This window comes from Aedes albopictus, chromosome 1 (genome assembly GCF_035046485.1).
Source record: "Aedes albopictus strain Foshan chromosome 1, AalbF5, whole genome shotgun sequence".
NCBI classification, from domain to species: Eukaryota; Metazoa; Arthropoda; class Insecta; order Diptera; family Culicidae; genus Aedes; species Aedes albopictus.
This window is the reverse complement of record NC_085136.1, coordinates 46,271,784-46,288,131: the sequence shown is the minus strand read 5'-3', so window position 1 is coordinate 46,288,131 and position 16,348 is coordinate 46,271,784. Positions and strand designations below refer to the sequence as shown.

The 16,348-nt window shown below is 39.0% G+C and overlaps 1 protein-coding gene across 1 annotated transcript in view; it reads left to right on the top strand.

Moving 5' to 3' along the window:
• LOC109397909 (uncharacterized) overlaps positions 1-16,348 on the top strand; it is a 318,606-nt gene that overhangs the window by 246,247 nt on the left and 56,011 nt on the right. The window lies entirely within an intron of this gene.

The window sequence follows — 16,348 nt, the reverse complement described above, 5'->3', positions numbered from 1 at the left end:
CCTTGAAAATCGTTCAAATTATATGAAATACTTTTTTTGTGAAAAAGTTGAGTAAACCACAATGGATTTTCAATCTCAAGGGCTCAATCGCTTCATATGGATCCCATCTACCATTGTGGGTGCTAAATTGAACCGATCACTAAGCCAAAACCTGAACCTCGGTGGTTTTGTAGGGTGCATCCTCGAAAATCGTTCAAATTATATGAAATACGTGTTTTTGTGAAAAAGTTGAGTAAACCACAATGGATTTTCAATCTCAAGGGCTCAATCGCTTCATATGGATCCCATCTATCATTAAGGGTGCCAAGTTGAACCGATCACTAAGCCAAAACCTGAACCTCGGTGGTTTTGTGGGGTGCATCCTTGAAAATCGATCAAATTATATGAAATACGTGTTTTTGTGAAAAAGTTGAGTAAACCACAATGGATTTTCAATTTCAAGGGCTCAATCGCTTCATATGGATCCCATCTACCATTGTGGGTGCTAAATTGAACCGATCACTAAGCCAAAACCTGAACCTCGGTGGTTTTGTAGGGTGCATCCTTGAAAATCGTTCAAATTATATGAAATACGTGTTTTTGTGAAAAAGTTGAGTAAACCACAATGGATTTTCAATCTCAAGGGCTCAATCGCTTCATATGGATCCCATCTATCATTAAGGGTGCCAAGTTGAACCGATCACTAAGCCAAAACCTGAACCTCGGTGGTTTTGTGGGGTGCATCCTTGAAAATCGTTCAAATTATATGAAATACGTGTTTTTGTGAAAAAGTTGAGTAAACCACAATGGATTTTCAATCTCAAGGGCTCAATCGCTTCATATGGATCCCATCCACCGTTGTGTGTGCTAAATTGAACCGATCACTAAGCCAAAACCTGAACCTCGGTGGTTTTGTAGGGTGCATCCTCGAAAATCGTTCAAATTATATGAAATACGTGTTTTTGTGAAAAAGTTGAGTAAACCACAATGGATTTTCAATCTCAAGGGCTCAATCGCTTCATATGGATCCCATCTACCATTGTGGGTGCTAAATTGAACCGATCACTAAGCCAAAACCTGCACCTCGGTGGTTTTGTAGGGTGCATCCTTGAAAATCGATCAATTTATATGAAATACATGTTTTTGTGAAAAAGTTGAGTAAACCACAATGGATTTTCAATCTCAAGGGCTCAATCGCTTCATATGGATCCCATCTACCATTGTGGGTGCTAAATTGAACCGATCACTAAGCCAAAACCTGAACCTCGGTGGTTTTGTAGGGTGCATCCTTGAAAATCGATCAATTTATATGAAATACGTGTTTTTGTGAAAAAGTTGAGTAAACCACAATGGATTTTCAATTTCAAGGGCTCAATCGCTTCATATGGATCCCATCTACCATTATCGGTGCCAAATTGAACCGATCACCTAGCCAAAACCTGAACCTCGGTGGTTTTGTAGGGTGCATCCTCGAAAATCGTTCAAATTATATGAAATACGTGTTTTTGTGAAAAAGTTGAGTAAACCACAATGGATTTTCAATCTCAAGGGCTCAATCGCTTCATATGGATCCCATCTATCATTGTGTGTGCTAAATTGAACCGATCACTAAGCCAAAACCTGAACCTCGGTGATTTTGTGGGGTGCATCCTCGAAAATCGTTCAAATTATATGAAATGCGTGTTTTTGTGAAAAAGTTGAGTAAACCACAATGGATTTTCAATCTCAAGGGCTCAATCGCTTCATATGGATCCCATCTATCATTGTGTGTGCTAAATTGAACCGATCACTAAGCCAAAACCTGAACCTCGGTGATTTTGTGGGGTGCATCCTCGAAAATCGTTCAAATTATATGAAATACGTGTTTTTGTGAAAAAGTTGAGTAAAACACAATGAATTTTCAAGCTCTAGGGCTCCATCGCTTCATATGGATCCCATCTACCATTGTGGGTGCTAAATTGAACCGATCACTAAGCCAAAACCTGAACCTCGGTGATTTTTTGGGGTGCATCCTTGAAAATCGTTCATATTATATGAAATACGTTTTTTTGTGAAAAAGTTGAGTAAACCACAATGGATTTTCAATTTCAAGGGCTCAATCGCTTCATATGGATCCCATCTATCATTGTGGGTGCTAAATTGAACCGATCACTAAGCCAAAACCTGAACCTCGGTAATTTTGTGGGGTGCATCCTCGAAAATCGTTCAAATTATATGAAATACGTGTTTTTGGGAAAAAGTTGAGTAAACCACAATGGATTTTCAATCTCAAGGGCTCAATCGCTTCATATGGATCCCATCTATCATTGTGTGTGCTAAATTGAACCGATCACTAAGCCAAAACCTGAACCTCGGTGATTTTGTGGGGTGCATCCTCGAAAATCGTTCAAATTATATGAAATACGTGTTTTTGTGAAAAAGTTGAGTAAACCACAATGGATTTTCAATCTCAAGGGCTCAATCGCTTCATATGGATCCCATCTATCATTAAGGGTGCCAAGTTGAACCGATCACTAAGCCAAAACCTGAACCTCGGTGGTTTTGTAGGGTGCATCCTTGAAAATCGATCAATTTATATGAAATACGTGTTTTTGTGAAAAAGTTGAGTAAACCACAATGGATTTTCAATCTCAAGGGCTCAATCGCTTCATATGGATCCCATCTACCATTGTGGGTGCTAAATTGAACCGATCACTAAGCCAAAACCTGAACCTCGGTGGTTTTGTAGGGTGCATCCTTGAAAATCGATCAATTTATATGAAATACGTGTTTTTGTGAAAAAGTTGAGTAAACCACAATGGATTTTCAATCTCAAGGGCTCAATCGCTTCATATGGATCCCATCTATCATTAAGGGTGCCAAGTTGAACCGATCACTAAGCCAAAACCTGAACCTCGGTGGTTTTGTAGGGTGCATCCTTGAAAATCGATCAATTTATATGAAATACGTGTTTTTGTGAAAAAGTTGAGTAAACCACAATGGATTTTCAATCTCAAGGGCTCAATCGCTTCATATGGATCCCATCTACCATTGTGGGTGCTAAATTGAACCGATCACTAAGCCAAAACCTGAACCTCGGTGGTTTTGTAGGGTGCATCCTTGAAAATCGTTCACATTATATGAAATACGTGTTTTTGTGAAAAAGTTGAGTAAACCACAATGGATTTTCAATTTCAAGGGCTCAATCGCTTCATATGGATCCCATCTATCATTGTGGGTGCTAAATTGAACCGATCACTAAGCCAAAACCTGAACCTCGGTGATTTTGTGGGGTGCATCCTCGAAAATCGTTCAAATTATATGAAATACGTGTTTTTGTGAAAAAGTTGAGTAAACCACAATGGATTTTCAATTTCAAGGGCTCAATCGCTTCATATGGATCCCATCTATCATTGTGGGTGCTAAATTGAACCGATCACTAAGCCAAAACCTGAACCTCGGTGATTTTGTGGGGTGCATCCTCGAAAATCGTTCAAATTATATGAAATACGTGTTTTTGTGAAAAAGTTGAGTAAACCACAATGGATTTTCAATCTCAAGGGCTCAATCGCTTCATATGGATCCCATCTATCATTGTGTGTGCTAAATTGAACCGATCACTAAGCCAAAACCTGAACCTCGGTGATTTTGTGGGGTGCATCCTCGAAAATCGTTCAAATTATATGAAATACGTGTTTTTGTGAAAAAGTTGAGTAAACCACAATGGATTTTCAATCTCAAGGGCTCAATCGCTTCATATGGATCCCATCTATCATTAAGGGTGCCAAGTTGAACCGATCACTAAGCCAAAACCTGAACCTCGGTGGTTTTGTAGGGTGCATCCTTGAAAATCGATCAATTTATATGAAATACGTGTTTTTGTGAAAAAGTTGAGTAAACCACAATGGATTTTCAATCTCAAGGGCTCAATCGCTTCATATGGATCCCATCTATCATTAAGTGTGCCAAGTTGAACCGATCACTAAGCCAAAACCTGAACCTCGGTGGTTTTGTAGGGTGCATCCTTGAAAATCGTTCACATTATATGAAATACGTGTTTTTGTGAAAAAGTTGAGTAAACCACAATGGATTTTCAATCTCAAGGGCTCAATCGCTTCATATGGATCCCATCTACCATTATCGGTGCCAAATTGAACCGATCACCTAGCCAAAACCTGAACCTCGGTGGTTTTGTAGGGTGCATCCTTGAAAATTGTTCAAATTATATGAAATACGTGTTTTTGTGAAAAAGTTGAGTAAACCACAATGGATTTTCAATCTCAAGGGCTCAATCGCTTCATATGGATCCCATCTATCATTGTGTGTGCTAAATTGAACCGATCACTAAGCCAAAACCTGAACCTCGGTGATTTTGTGGGGTGCATCCTCGAAAATCGTTCAAATTATATGAAATACGTGTTTTTGTGAAAAAGTTGAGTAAACCACAATGGATTTTCAATTTCAAGGGCTCAATCGCTTCATATGGATCCCATCTATCATTGTGGGTGCTAAATTGAACCGATCACTAAGCCAAAACCTGAACCTCGGTGATTTTGTGGGGTGCATCCTCGAAAATCGTTCAAATTATATGAAATACGTGTTTTTGTGAAAAAGTTGAGTAAACCACAATGGATTTTCAATCTCAAGGGCTCAATCGCTTCATATGGATCCCATCTATCATTGTGTGTGCTAAATTGAACCGATCACTAAGCCAAAACCTGAACCTCGGTGATTTTGTGGGGTGCATCCTCGAAAATCGTTCAAATTATATGAAATACGTGTTTTTGTGAAAAAGTTGAGTAAACCACAATGGATTTTCAATCTCAAGGGCTCAATCGCTTCATATGGATCCCATCTATCATTAAGGGTGCCAAGTTGAACCGATCACTAAGCCAAAACCTGAACCTCGGTGGTTTTGTAGGGTGCATCCTTGAAAATCGTTCACATTATATGAAATACGTGTTTTTGTGAAAAAGTTGAGTAAACCACAATGGATTTTCAATCTCAAGGGCTCAATCGCTTCATATGGATCCCATCTACCATTAAGGGTGCCAAGTTGAACCGATCACTAAGCCAAAACCTGAACCTCGGTGGTTTTGTAGGGTGCATCCTCGAAAATCGTTCAAATTATATGAAATACGTTTTTTTGTGAAAAAGTTGAGTAAACCACAATGGATTTTCAATTTCAAGGGCTCAATCGCTTCATATGGATTCCATCTACCATTATCGGTGCCAAATTGAACCGATCACCTAGCCAAAACCTGAACCTCGGTGGTTTTGTAGGGTGCATCCTTGAAAATCGTTCATATTATATGAAATACGTTTTTTAGTGAAAAAGTTGAGTAAACCACAATGAATTTTCAAGCTCTAGGGCTCCATCGCTTCATATGGATCCCATCTACCATTGTGGGTGCTAAATTGAACCGATCACTTAGCCAAAACCTGAGCCTCGGTGATTTTGTGGGGTGCATCCTCGAAAATCGTTCAAATTATATGAAATACGTGTTTTTGTGAAAAAGTTGAGTAAAACACAATGAATTTTCAAGCTCTAGGGCTCCATCGCTTCATATGGATCCCATCTACCATTGTGGGTGCTAAATTGAACCGATCACTAAGCCAAAACCCGAACCTCGGTGATTTTTTGGGGTGCATCCTTGAAAATCGTTCATATTATATGAAATACGTTTTTTTGTGAAAAAGTTGAGTAAACCACAATGAATTTTCAAGCTCTAGGGCTCCATCGCTTCATATGGATCCCATCTACCATTGTGGGTGCTAAATTGAACCGATCACTTAGCCAAAACCTGAGCCTCGGTGATTTTGTGGGGTGCATCCTCGAAAATCGTTCAAATTATATGAAATACGTGTTTTTGTGAAAAAGTTGAGTAAAACACAATGAATTTTCAAGCTCTAGGGCTCCATCGCTTCATATGGATCCCATCTACCATTGTGGGTGCTAAATTGAACCGATCACTAAGCCAAAACCTGAACCTCGGTGATTTTGTGGGGTGCATCCTCGAAAATCGTTCAAAGTATATGAAATACGTGTTTTTGTGAAAAAGTTGAGTAAACCACAATGGATTTTCAATCTCAAGGGCTCAATCGCTTCATATGGATCCCATCTACCATTGTGGGTGCTAAATTGAACCGATCACCTAGCCAAAACCTGAACCTCGGTGAATTTTTGGGGTGCATCCTTGAAAATCGTTCAAATTATATGAAATACGTTTTTTTGTGAAAAAGTTGAGTAAACCACAATGGATTTTCAATCTCTAGGGCTCAATCGCTTCATATGGATCCCATCTACCATTGTGGGTGCTACATTGAACCGATCACTTAGCCAAAACCTGAGCCTCGGTGATTTTGTGCCGCTTATTCTGGGTTTAATGAAGTGAGCCTCGAAACTTGCATGCAAGTTTATATGGTCAAGTTTGTTTTTGCTTTTTGTTTGACAATTTTATGTCAAAATTTGAAGTTACTATATGTTTTTCGCTTGGAAATAATCAATTCTTTCTAATGCAATGCTGTGTTTTCCGACGGAACGCACCAAATCTTCAGCCTCGGTCGATTTGTAGTTAGCCTCGAAAAGTGCATCTGAAGGCGCACCTGCGAATCGGTATGAGCAAATCTGTTTTGCTCGTAAAATGGCGATTTCTGCAGCAAACCTACAAGTTTTTATAGGTATTCCACTTGGAAATCACGCAATCTTTCGAATACGGCGATCGGTTTTTCGATAGAAGGCACTTAAACGTCAGCCTCGGTTGGTTTGTAGTTAGCCTCGGAAAGTGCATCGGGTGGTTTCATGCGAGTTGCTATGGGGAAATTTGTTTTTGCTCTAGAAATGGCAATTAAAGGGCAAATGCAAAAGTATTTTGGAGTATTCCGCTTGGAAATCAAGCGAACTTTCCGATGCGACAATCGGTTTTTCGATAGAAGGCACCAAAACCTTAGCCTCGGTCGATTTGTAGTTAGCCTCGAAAAACCTTACAACAGCAAATTAAAAACCGAGGCTAAATCGAGGCTAACTACAAATCGCTTGCTGAATAGAGGGCTAGATCCGCTGTCGAACGCACTACGTCCGACGTAAGTTTTACTTGTGGATTTGGGGGAAAGTCGATGGTCGCGTGTGGGCAAACTTCGGGTTTCAACCGCGACGACAATATAATGTAGGACAACTGATTGTTCCATCAAGTATTTTTTTAAAAATAAAAACATTCTAGGTGAATAAAATTGCTTACAATGTTACACAACTTAAAGTGTGATAATAGCATACATTAAACTTACGCCATTCAATCGGTGCGTAAATGTGCATTCAGCAAGCCCTCCGCAACGCATAATTGACAGATCATATAATTCCGCACGTCAAACTAATCGGCGCTGTTTACCGATGATCACACGCAATGTTTCGCCTACCATTATCATCGCCACCATTCTTGTGCGGGAATCAATTCCAACCAGCTTACCACACTCGACTCCGAAGGATGTGGAGATAAGTCGTTGATTGATCGTTCCAACTCGGTATCACATCATGTCCCGCAATCGGGCGACGATCGTTCCCACACGGGGAAACGAAACTACTCAAAATTAGGTCTTTTTCACTCAGCTTGACAGCTAAGTACAACCAGTCAAAATTGAGTTATTTCGATATAACTCAAATTTGAGTTATTTCACTAGAACATAAGTTTGGATGAATTTAAGTGTTTCGGGACTACTTAATATTGGTTTAAAATTACTCAAAATCAAGTCCTGTGCTGAAGCTGTTTTTTCATGATTTTTTAGGGTTTTCGATCATTTTACAATATAAGAAATGCATACAATAACTAATTTATTCATTTTATTTCGAATCCAAATACAATTCAATAAATACAATCACATTTCACTTGCCACAAATTTTACACTTAATTGTTCCGATCTCGCACGGTGCTCCTCCAAGGTACTTCCGTTGTTGTGAAGATTTTGTTTCCAGAATCGGTATCGGGAATGCTGTTCTGGTAAGAAATCAAGCAGTCAGAAACGCATCGTTAGAAGCACATAATTTTATTACTTACCAATTGAAAATGTTGTAATCCGAGCGACGGCAACAGCAAAGATTATTTTCAGCAGGTCGTTTCAATCGAGGTTTCAATATTTTCCCGACTGAAATCCATGCACACGTTTCCATCGGTGCCGCCGGTTTGGTCGGGTGTTCTGAAAAATATAGTTGGCGTTATCAGTGGACATAGTTAAAAAGGAGAAAATTGAAAAACTTACCCGGAATGCACGCTTCATTTTGATCCAATATGGCGTACGTGATAAATTTTCAGCCAAAGCTGAGTACTGCATCAACACTCCCTTTTGGATACTTTGCGAAAATGGGAAGCAAAACAAAAAGCGCTGATGCGTTCAAGTTCCATTTTACTCAAAAGCGAGTAGTTTTGACGTACTTCAGCTTTGAGTGAAAAGTATTGAAGACTGAGAACATAAAAGTATCCAAAACAGTAGTGATAGAAGAGTACCTAATTTTGAGTTCTTTTTATGTCAATTTTGGCTAGTTTCGTTTCCCCGTGCAGCGGGTTATGCAAAACAACCAACAGCGTGCGGCTAAATAGAACAAAACGATCGCACATGATCACGTTCATGATCGGCGCCCTTCTAGCTACACTTCCCGAAGTGACAACCCTAAATCACCCCGAAGGGACGGACGCCTTTCGCAAAAATCCAGCCCTAGTAGACCTCTAGTGGACTAACTGATGAAATCCCCCCAGCTGGGCATGGCATGATAATTATGATTAAAATGTAGACACATTAAACAGTTCGATTAAGTAAAGAGTAACACAATTGTTGCAGCACTGCACTGCCTGCAACTCACTCGATCACTGTTCGTTGAGAACGCTAGGCTAGGCTGGACCTATCCACACAGTGCACTGTCCAGAAGAGATTCTTTATTTTTAGAACCCTCGCCGTTGTTGTCGTCGGATTGGGACCCGATGAGAGCTTCCCGACACGACAGCCCCCAACTGCTGGGAAACTGAGACAGTTTAGGTCGCAAGCGCAAGTGGCGGCAGCTCCGTTTGTCCTTGGCATTTGAAAATTCTTGTCCTGGGTTCTTTGGTTCTTTCTTGCTAGGAGTCGCGAAGACGAAACCTTATCGCTTTATTTTGTTGTGAGGCAGGGAGAGGGGACAAAATGCCCTTTTAAGGCAAAATATTAAGAAACATTTCTGTTGTTGAAAGCAGTATTTGTCAAAGTTACTAATTCAGTATTTGTATAACATGTGGAAACCACGAAGATACGTTAAGCCTAGGAACGTCAAGAAAGTTTTATTTCTAGTGCTTAGGATACTGCAACTGCACGGTATATCGGAGTAGACGGGCTTGGTTGATTAACGACTACAGCTTCTTATTCCTATATGTATGTTTTCTTTTCCCATACTTTGCATCTGTTTCCCTCTAATCCACATTTACTACTCATAGCCAATACCCATCGCATAAACTAGAAATGGATCGAAACAGTGGTTTATCTTCCTTACTACTTCACAGTACACTCAAAGGGGTTTCTCCCTCTTTCAAAATTTCAAGTTAAAATAAACAATAACAATGACTTCACAGTACAGTATACATTTGGTATAACTTTACGTCTGCAAATCGTAAAACTGTGAACTTTCCATTATCGGGCCAGGAATGTCTCAGAATTGCGATGTCTATACTCGGTTTTTAATTGAAAGCAAAAAAACTATTGAAAAGTATGTATATTGAAACCTACCCCATTCGACCCAATGACTTATAAACGATTTTAGACACTTCAGGGTCTCAAAATCATCGCTTTCATTAGAAAATGGTATTTCAACACTATGCCTTGAGATACGGGCTTCAAATTTTAGCATGGAATCTAAATGAACTGGTTTCTGGGTAAATGTTCGTGGGGTGGCCAGACTTTTGTCACGAGAAAACAACCATCATGTTGTATTCCGAAGGTCTCCAGTAAATTTAGCTTACCCTGCTACAACAAACCACCAGGTAGATCATTCCGTTCCGGTATGACTCTTCAGCCATAGGTAATCCTTGCGCTGGTGGTGGGTACACAACCATCATCATCATCAAGTGTAGTTAAAGCTATGTTCACTTAGAATCCGGAATCATGTCACATTTTCTAGTGGCGCTCTCAATGAACATAATCATCATTCTTTTGCAGCACTCTGATCATACACTAATCCTCTTTAAATGGTTAAAATTTCATCGATGTTCTTGCAACGAGTGAAAAGTTATTTCAGATTGAAGACAAGAGGAGGAAAAAAATCTTGCACAAACACGTGGAAAATTTAGCGTGGTCAGGTACGACAGTCGCGAAAAATGTTAATATCGTCAAAACCATTATGTGTTATGTGCACAGATGTTGTTAACCATGGCATAAGGAAGTGTCCTCGGAAGAAAAAAGCTTGGGTTCATTGATAAATCTGCTTTGAATTTGAAGATTTGGCAAGAAGTTCGGTTCGAACTCTAGGCATGTTTTTTTCGCAACAAGATGATGAGAACCAATTCATACAAGGATGAAAGCCTCAAGAATCGCGTGCTGCTTTTCAAAAACGCACACAAGCGATATGTAGAGGTTTTACCTATTTTGATGAGCTGTCATGACAGCCGGAGACGTTCAGTGGTATCATCACAGATGGGTAGTGTTTATCAACGAAAAAAACACTCAAATTTCGCGTTTTCTCAATTCACTGAATTGCCCCTCATTTCGCAATAAAAAAAGTTTGGCAATTTTTCTTCGGAATCCTAGTCAGACTAGTCAAGGCAGTCAGGACACTGCATAGATGACCTGATTGTTGAACAAACGTGCGGAAGGGGTTGTTGCTAAAATTTACCACCGTTTACGCAGATTTTTAGAGAGGCCAACACTGAAAAAGTGAGAAAATGTGTGAAAAATAAAGATAAGTAATTTCAATGATATTTTTCCATGAAAGTACAATAAAAAACCTTTGTTTTGAGGGCTTCACCTTTTATGTTTGTTATTCCATCTTAAGATAGACGTGATTTTGTCATTCCGGATTCTAAATGAACATAGCTTTAATCTGGTGATACTGGAGAAGTAACTACGGACGGACGGTGAATCATACTGGAGCGTTCTGCTATCGATCAGAGTCAAAGAAGGTAAAAATCTCCTTGACAATTTTTAAATATGCTCCTAAAATCCTTCTGGTTGAAACCACAAACGATGGTCTAAGACAGTGGTGCTCAGGCTGGAGGATACCGCGGGCCAAATTTGCAATTCGGGATCGACCAGCGGGCCGCATAAAGTATCGATGCACAAAAACAACAAAAAGGACAATTCTAAAGCATATTTATTAAAAATCTGAACTGTTAAGAACTTGTGTAAGGGTCAAACTTTATAATCTATTGCCCTTCGTGGAGTTCAATTTAGATTCATAAGTTTGGTTGGGAAAAACGTTTGAGCTTCAAATTGAAATTCATACAAACAATTTAGAAGTTGCCCCTAGAATTGCCTTGGAGCCACTTCAAGAACTTGTCAAGCAGCATTTACAAGAATTTCTTTTGAATCTCTCCAAAAAGGTTTGCTGGATTTTCTCCTGAAATTTCTTGTGGAGTTGCTCCAGAAGGTTTTCGAGAAATTTATTGACGTTTCTTTTAGTTTTTCTAGAATTCTTGGAACACCTCCAAGAACTTCTCTTAGATTGGCCTTTGGAACTGCCCAGAAGTTGCTTCAGGAATTCCTCATTAATCTTTTCCAAAAATTTCTCCTAGAATAGCTTTCGGATTTTTCCGAAAATTTTCCAGGAGTTTCTTGAAGATTTTAGTAAATTCTTTCCACAAGTCTCTTCTAAAGTTAATGAAATACTTCATCATTAAATTTCTTCAAAAAATAGATTTTTAATCATTGTTTCCGGAAGTTTCTTCAACATTATCTTCTAAAACTGCTGCATAAGTTATTGTTCAAATTTTCCTCAGGCGTACTAGGCATCTTTTGTGTCTTAATGCAGTTGGTCCTGGAATCTTGTTTGTAGTTACTTCTGAAAATTCTATTTTTGTTGCTCGAGAAATTCATTCTAAAATTGTTTAAGAAATTTCTGTTAGAGTGGCACCAGAACATTTTTCTAGGAGATGCTCCTATAATTTCCATGCAGTATCGCTACAACTTTCTCATTGAATTTCTTCAGGATTTTTTTCTCCAGGATGATTTGAGTTTCTCCACATATTTCGCTTAGAGTTGCTTAAAATTTTTCTCCAATAATGTTTCTTGGAGTTTCTCCAAAAATATATCCAAAAGTTTCTCCAAAAGGGCAAAAGAGACGCTTTATGTATCTCACTTGAGATTTTTTTCTTTAAGTTTACTCAGGAGTTTCGCTTGGACAATTCAAATTGAATTCGTAAGTTTTGTTTCGAAAATGTGTGAGTCTTATAATAGAAATTTAAACAAACAGTGAAAATTAAACAATATTGGCAACCAAGATGAGGTTTGTTGAGAATTATGTCAAAAACTTCGTGCTTTGTGTTTTTAAGTTCTTCGGAAAGGCGAAATGTGAAATATTTGCTCAGCGTTGCATTGACTGCGCTTAAAAACTGCAACTAATTTTTAAATGATTCGAGATTACATTTTTATCAAACTTTTATTTGATTCATACCACTTATAAATAACTATAAGCTGACTTCGTGACTTAGCTGAAATGCCGAAATATTTCAGAGTTGCGATTTCGAATCTTACCAGAACGGATTGTTCTTTTTGTTTATTTATCATTTAATTTGTGTTTTACACTGTGAAAATTGATCAGATTTTTTTTTGTTTAATTTCCTTATAAATTTAACGAGTTATTTCAAATAATCGTTCAAAAATTTCGATTCGTCTTAAAGTACTCCGCGGGCCGCATCTAAAGGCTTGGAGGGCCGCAGGATGAGCACCACTGGTCTAAGATAACATATTTACTCATTTTTTCGATATTTTAATTGATAATGGTTGGAACAATATATTTTTTTAAATTTTCGATCCTTAGTATCACCCGTAGCTTTAAACTTATGATTTGAGTGAGTTTTTGTTACCATGTACGTCAGATAGGAACGTTTTGAATCCCCAGCTCAAAAAATGTCGAATTTCATCACGTCAAGGATTACTGCAAATGTGAAGCTGGAATTGTTAACCATTTTACTTATTTTGAGTTTCTTATTCTTTCATTTTTTGAGCTGGGGAAAACAGGGGAAAACTACTTTTGCGATCACAATACTATACTTGATCACATTATTCAAAAAAAAAAAACGAATTTCGTCATTAATTTAAGAGCCCTATTGACAGAAAAAAAAAACATTTTACCCCGAGAGAGCGTCTAGGGTCATACTCCCTATGGACGTATGGGACCAGCCAGAAACGCCTAACATTGTTTATGGGGCTGCGCGTGTGTTCTGTTTTGTTTACACACTAGTCAATGAACTCACCTTTTTCCGCTTGGCTGGAGCCCGAATGGAGAGCTCGTTCTTTCGTTCACTTTGAAAGTTGAGCAGAGATGTGGGTCCGCTTCTCGTTTTGTTTAATTTGTTTGTGTCTCGGCGGTTTGTGTGACAAAGGAAAACATAGTGGTTGTGAAAGTGGTGAACAAAATTATGCGAATATTGATAATCAATTTGATTAATTTAGAGACAAAGGTCGTTGACGATCGATAATTTCACGTAAAAAAGCACCATTCGAATTAAGGCAAAACTGGAAGCATTTCCTCATTTTTTTGGTTTTTGATTTTTAATAAAATAACGAAGCAATATTTTCAAAATCGGTTTTCGTACGCATGTAGAGTATGAATCAAGGTATCTTCTGATTTTTTTTTTAGGTGGAAAATGTTTTCCATTTTTGCAAAAAACATTTGTTTGTGAAATTCCATTCAAAAATGGTTTCTGCAAAAACGAAAAACATTTTCCACTACATAAAAAATTCAGAAGATACCTTGATCCATACTCTACATGTGCACGAAAACCGATTTTGAAAATATTGCCTCGTTATTTCAGGCCGAACATTTCAATAGGTCCTATCTGCATTTGAGAGGCTCTCTTTATTCCCTTTCTCTTTCAATTAATGCAATGTAATGGTACACATTTCAACTACTTTTGCAGTACAAATCAAAAGACGATAGATTTGACCATCGTTCTATGCAAGGAGATAAGGGGCTGTCCATAAACCACGTGGTCATTTTTTTGGGACTTTTCAACCCCCCCCCCCCCCCCCCCGCGTGGTCATTAGTCCATACAAAAAAATTTATTTGTCCATACAAAATGGTCATTGGCTGAACCCCCCCCCCCCCCCCCCTCATGACCACGTGGTTTATGGACAGCCCCTAATCATGATTCAAATGAACAGCTGAGATATTCACCAAAGAGAGGGCAACCAAAGAGAGCCTCTCTTCTGCAGATAGGACCTTTAGACATGTTTGGCTTGATTTAATAAAAAATCCAAAACCAAAAAATGAGGAAATGCTTCCAGTTTCGCCTTAAGAGCGGATTTAAGCAAGATTGGATCATTCATTTGCAATCAGTTACATTCTCTTGCTGTTAACTTGCTTCAGAAACATCGTGGCAAAAATAAATGTATGGAACACTTGTTCATTCTTGTTTTACCTGAAATTTTGTATAACAATGTACTAGCGTAGAATCAATAATAAGGTCACAGCTCGCTCAGGACTTTGGTATGCGTGTACGACCCCAATGTTATTCGGAAAACTTCCAGATAAAATTACAAGATTAAATTCATCCATACATCGTTTTTTTAATAACTAACCGTATTGTGTACGTACACACCAAAAAATCGATTGAGGGTTTCAGCAAAATTTTGCTGAATTTTGCCGAGCTGAAAGTTTCAGCAATAAATTTGCTGAAATTCAGCAAAATTTGCTGATTTGTTCAGTAAACTCTGCTGATCATCAGTAACGTTTTGCTGAAATTCAGCAAACTTTGCTGAAAGTTCAGCAAAAAATTTTGCTGGACCCTTCAGCTCGGCAAAATTCAGCAAAATATTGCTGAAAGCGTTTGGTGTGTATTATACTGCTATCTATGGCGACACAAATCTCAATAATAAAAGACTATAAAACAAACTGTAGTCAACATGAATATGCTCCATGTTTTTGCCTTTCTCGTACTTTAAGTGTACTGGAAAAGCTATATGTTCACTCCAAAAATGACTTTTTGATAGAAGGTCCGGAGGGTCGAGTCACTTATACCAATCGACTCAGCTTGACGAATTGAGGTGATGTCTGTGTGTGTGTATGTATGTGTGTGTGTATGTGTGTGTACAAAAAAACTCACATCACTTTTTGGCAGTAAACCTCAACCGATTTTATTGACCGACGGTTCATTCGGCGCGGAATATGGTCCCATTGTTTCCTATTGAAATTGGTTCGGATCGGTCCATCCGTTCCGGAGTTATGGCCATTTAGGTGTTCCGGACCAGTACCCATGGAAGGGGGCAGACATGAAAATGCAACAAACCCATGCATGCGACCCATCAAACTACGGCATTTGCTATTATCTGATGAACAGTAAGCAGAAAAATAGTCTCAGACCATATCTGAACCGGAAGTGTTCCGGAACCGGTTCTGGGTGTCCCACCGGAAGTGGCCAAATATAAAATTGAACACAACCCATTCATGCGACACATCAAACACCGGCATTTTCGGTAACCTGATGAACGGTTAGCAGAAAAATTGTATCAGACCATATCTGAACCGGAAGTGTTCCGGAACCGGTTCCAGATGTCCAGGCTGAAGTGGCCAAATATAAAAGAGAACTAAACCCATGCATGCGACACATCAAATCACGGCTTTTCCTATATCCTGATGGCTGGTTATTAAGGAAGTAGGCTCTGACCACATTGGGGACTGCCGGTTGTATTCCGGAATCAGTTCCGGATGTCTCCCCGGAAATGGCCTTCTATGAAAGTGAACCAAACCCATGCATGCGACACATCAAACAGCGGCTTTTTCGACAACCTGACGAACGGTTAGCATGAAAACAGTCTCAGACCATACCTGACCCGGTCTAGTTCCGAAACCGTTTCCGGGTGTCCCACCGGAGATGGCCTAATATAAAAGAGTGTTAATCCCATGCATGCGATACAACAAAAAACGGGTTTTCCGATAACCTGATGACTGGTTATCAAGGAAGTAGGCTAAGACCACATTACGGACTGCCGGTAGTGCCGGAATCAGTTCCGGCCAAATATAAAACTGAACCAAACCTATGCATGTGACACAGCAAAGCGCGGCTTTTCTGAAAATCTCACGAACGTTAGCACGTCAGACTATACAGGGTGTTAGGTTCGTGAATGCAAACTTTTTAAGGTGTGATAGAGAATCATAAATGGTGAAAACAAAATTTCGACGCATATGGTCAAATCTCAACCGTTACCTACAGTGTATCAAACA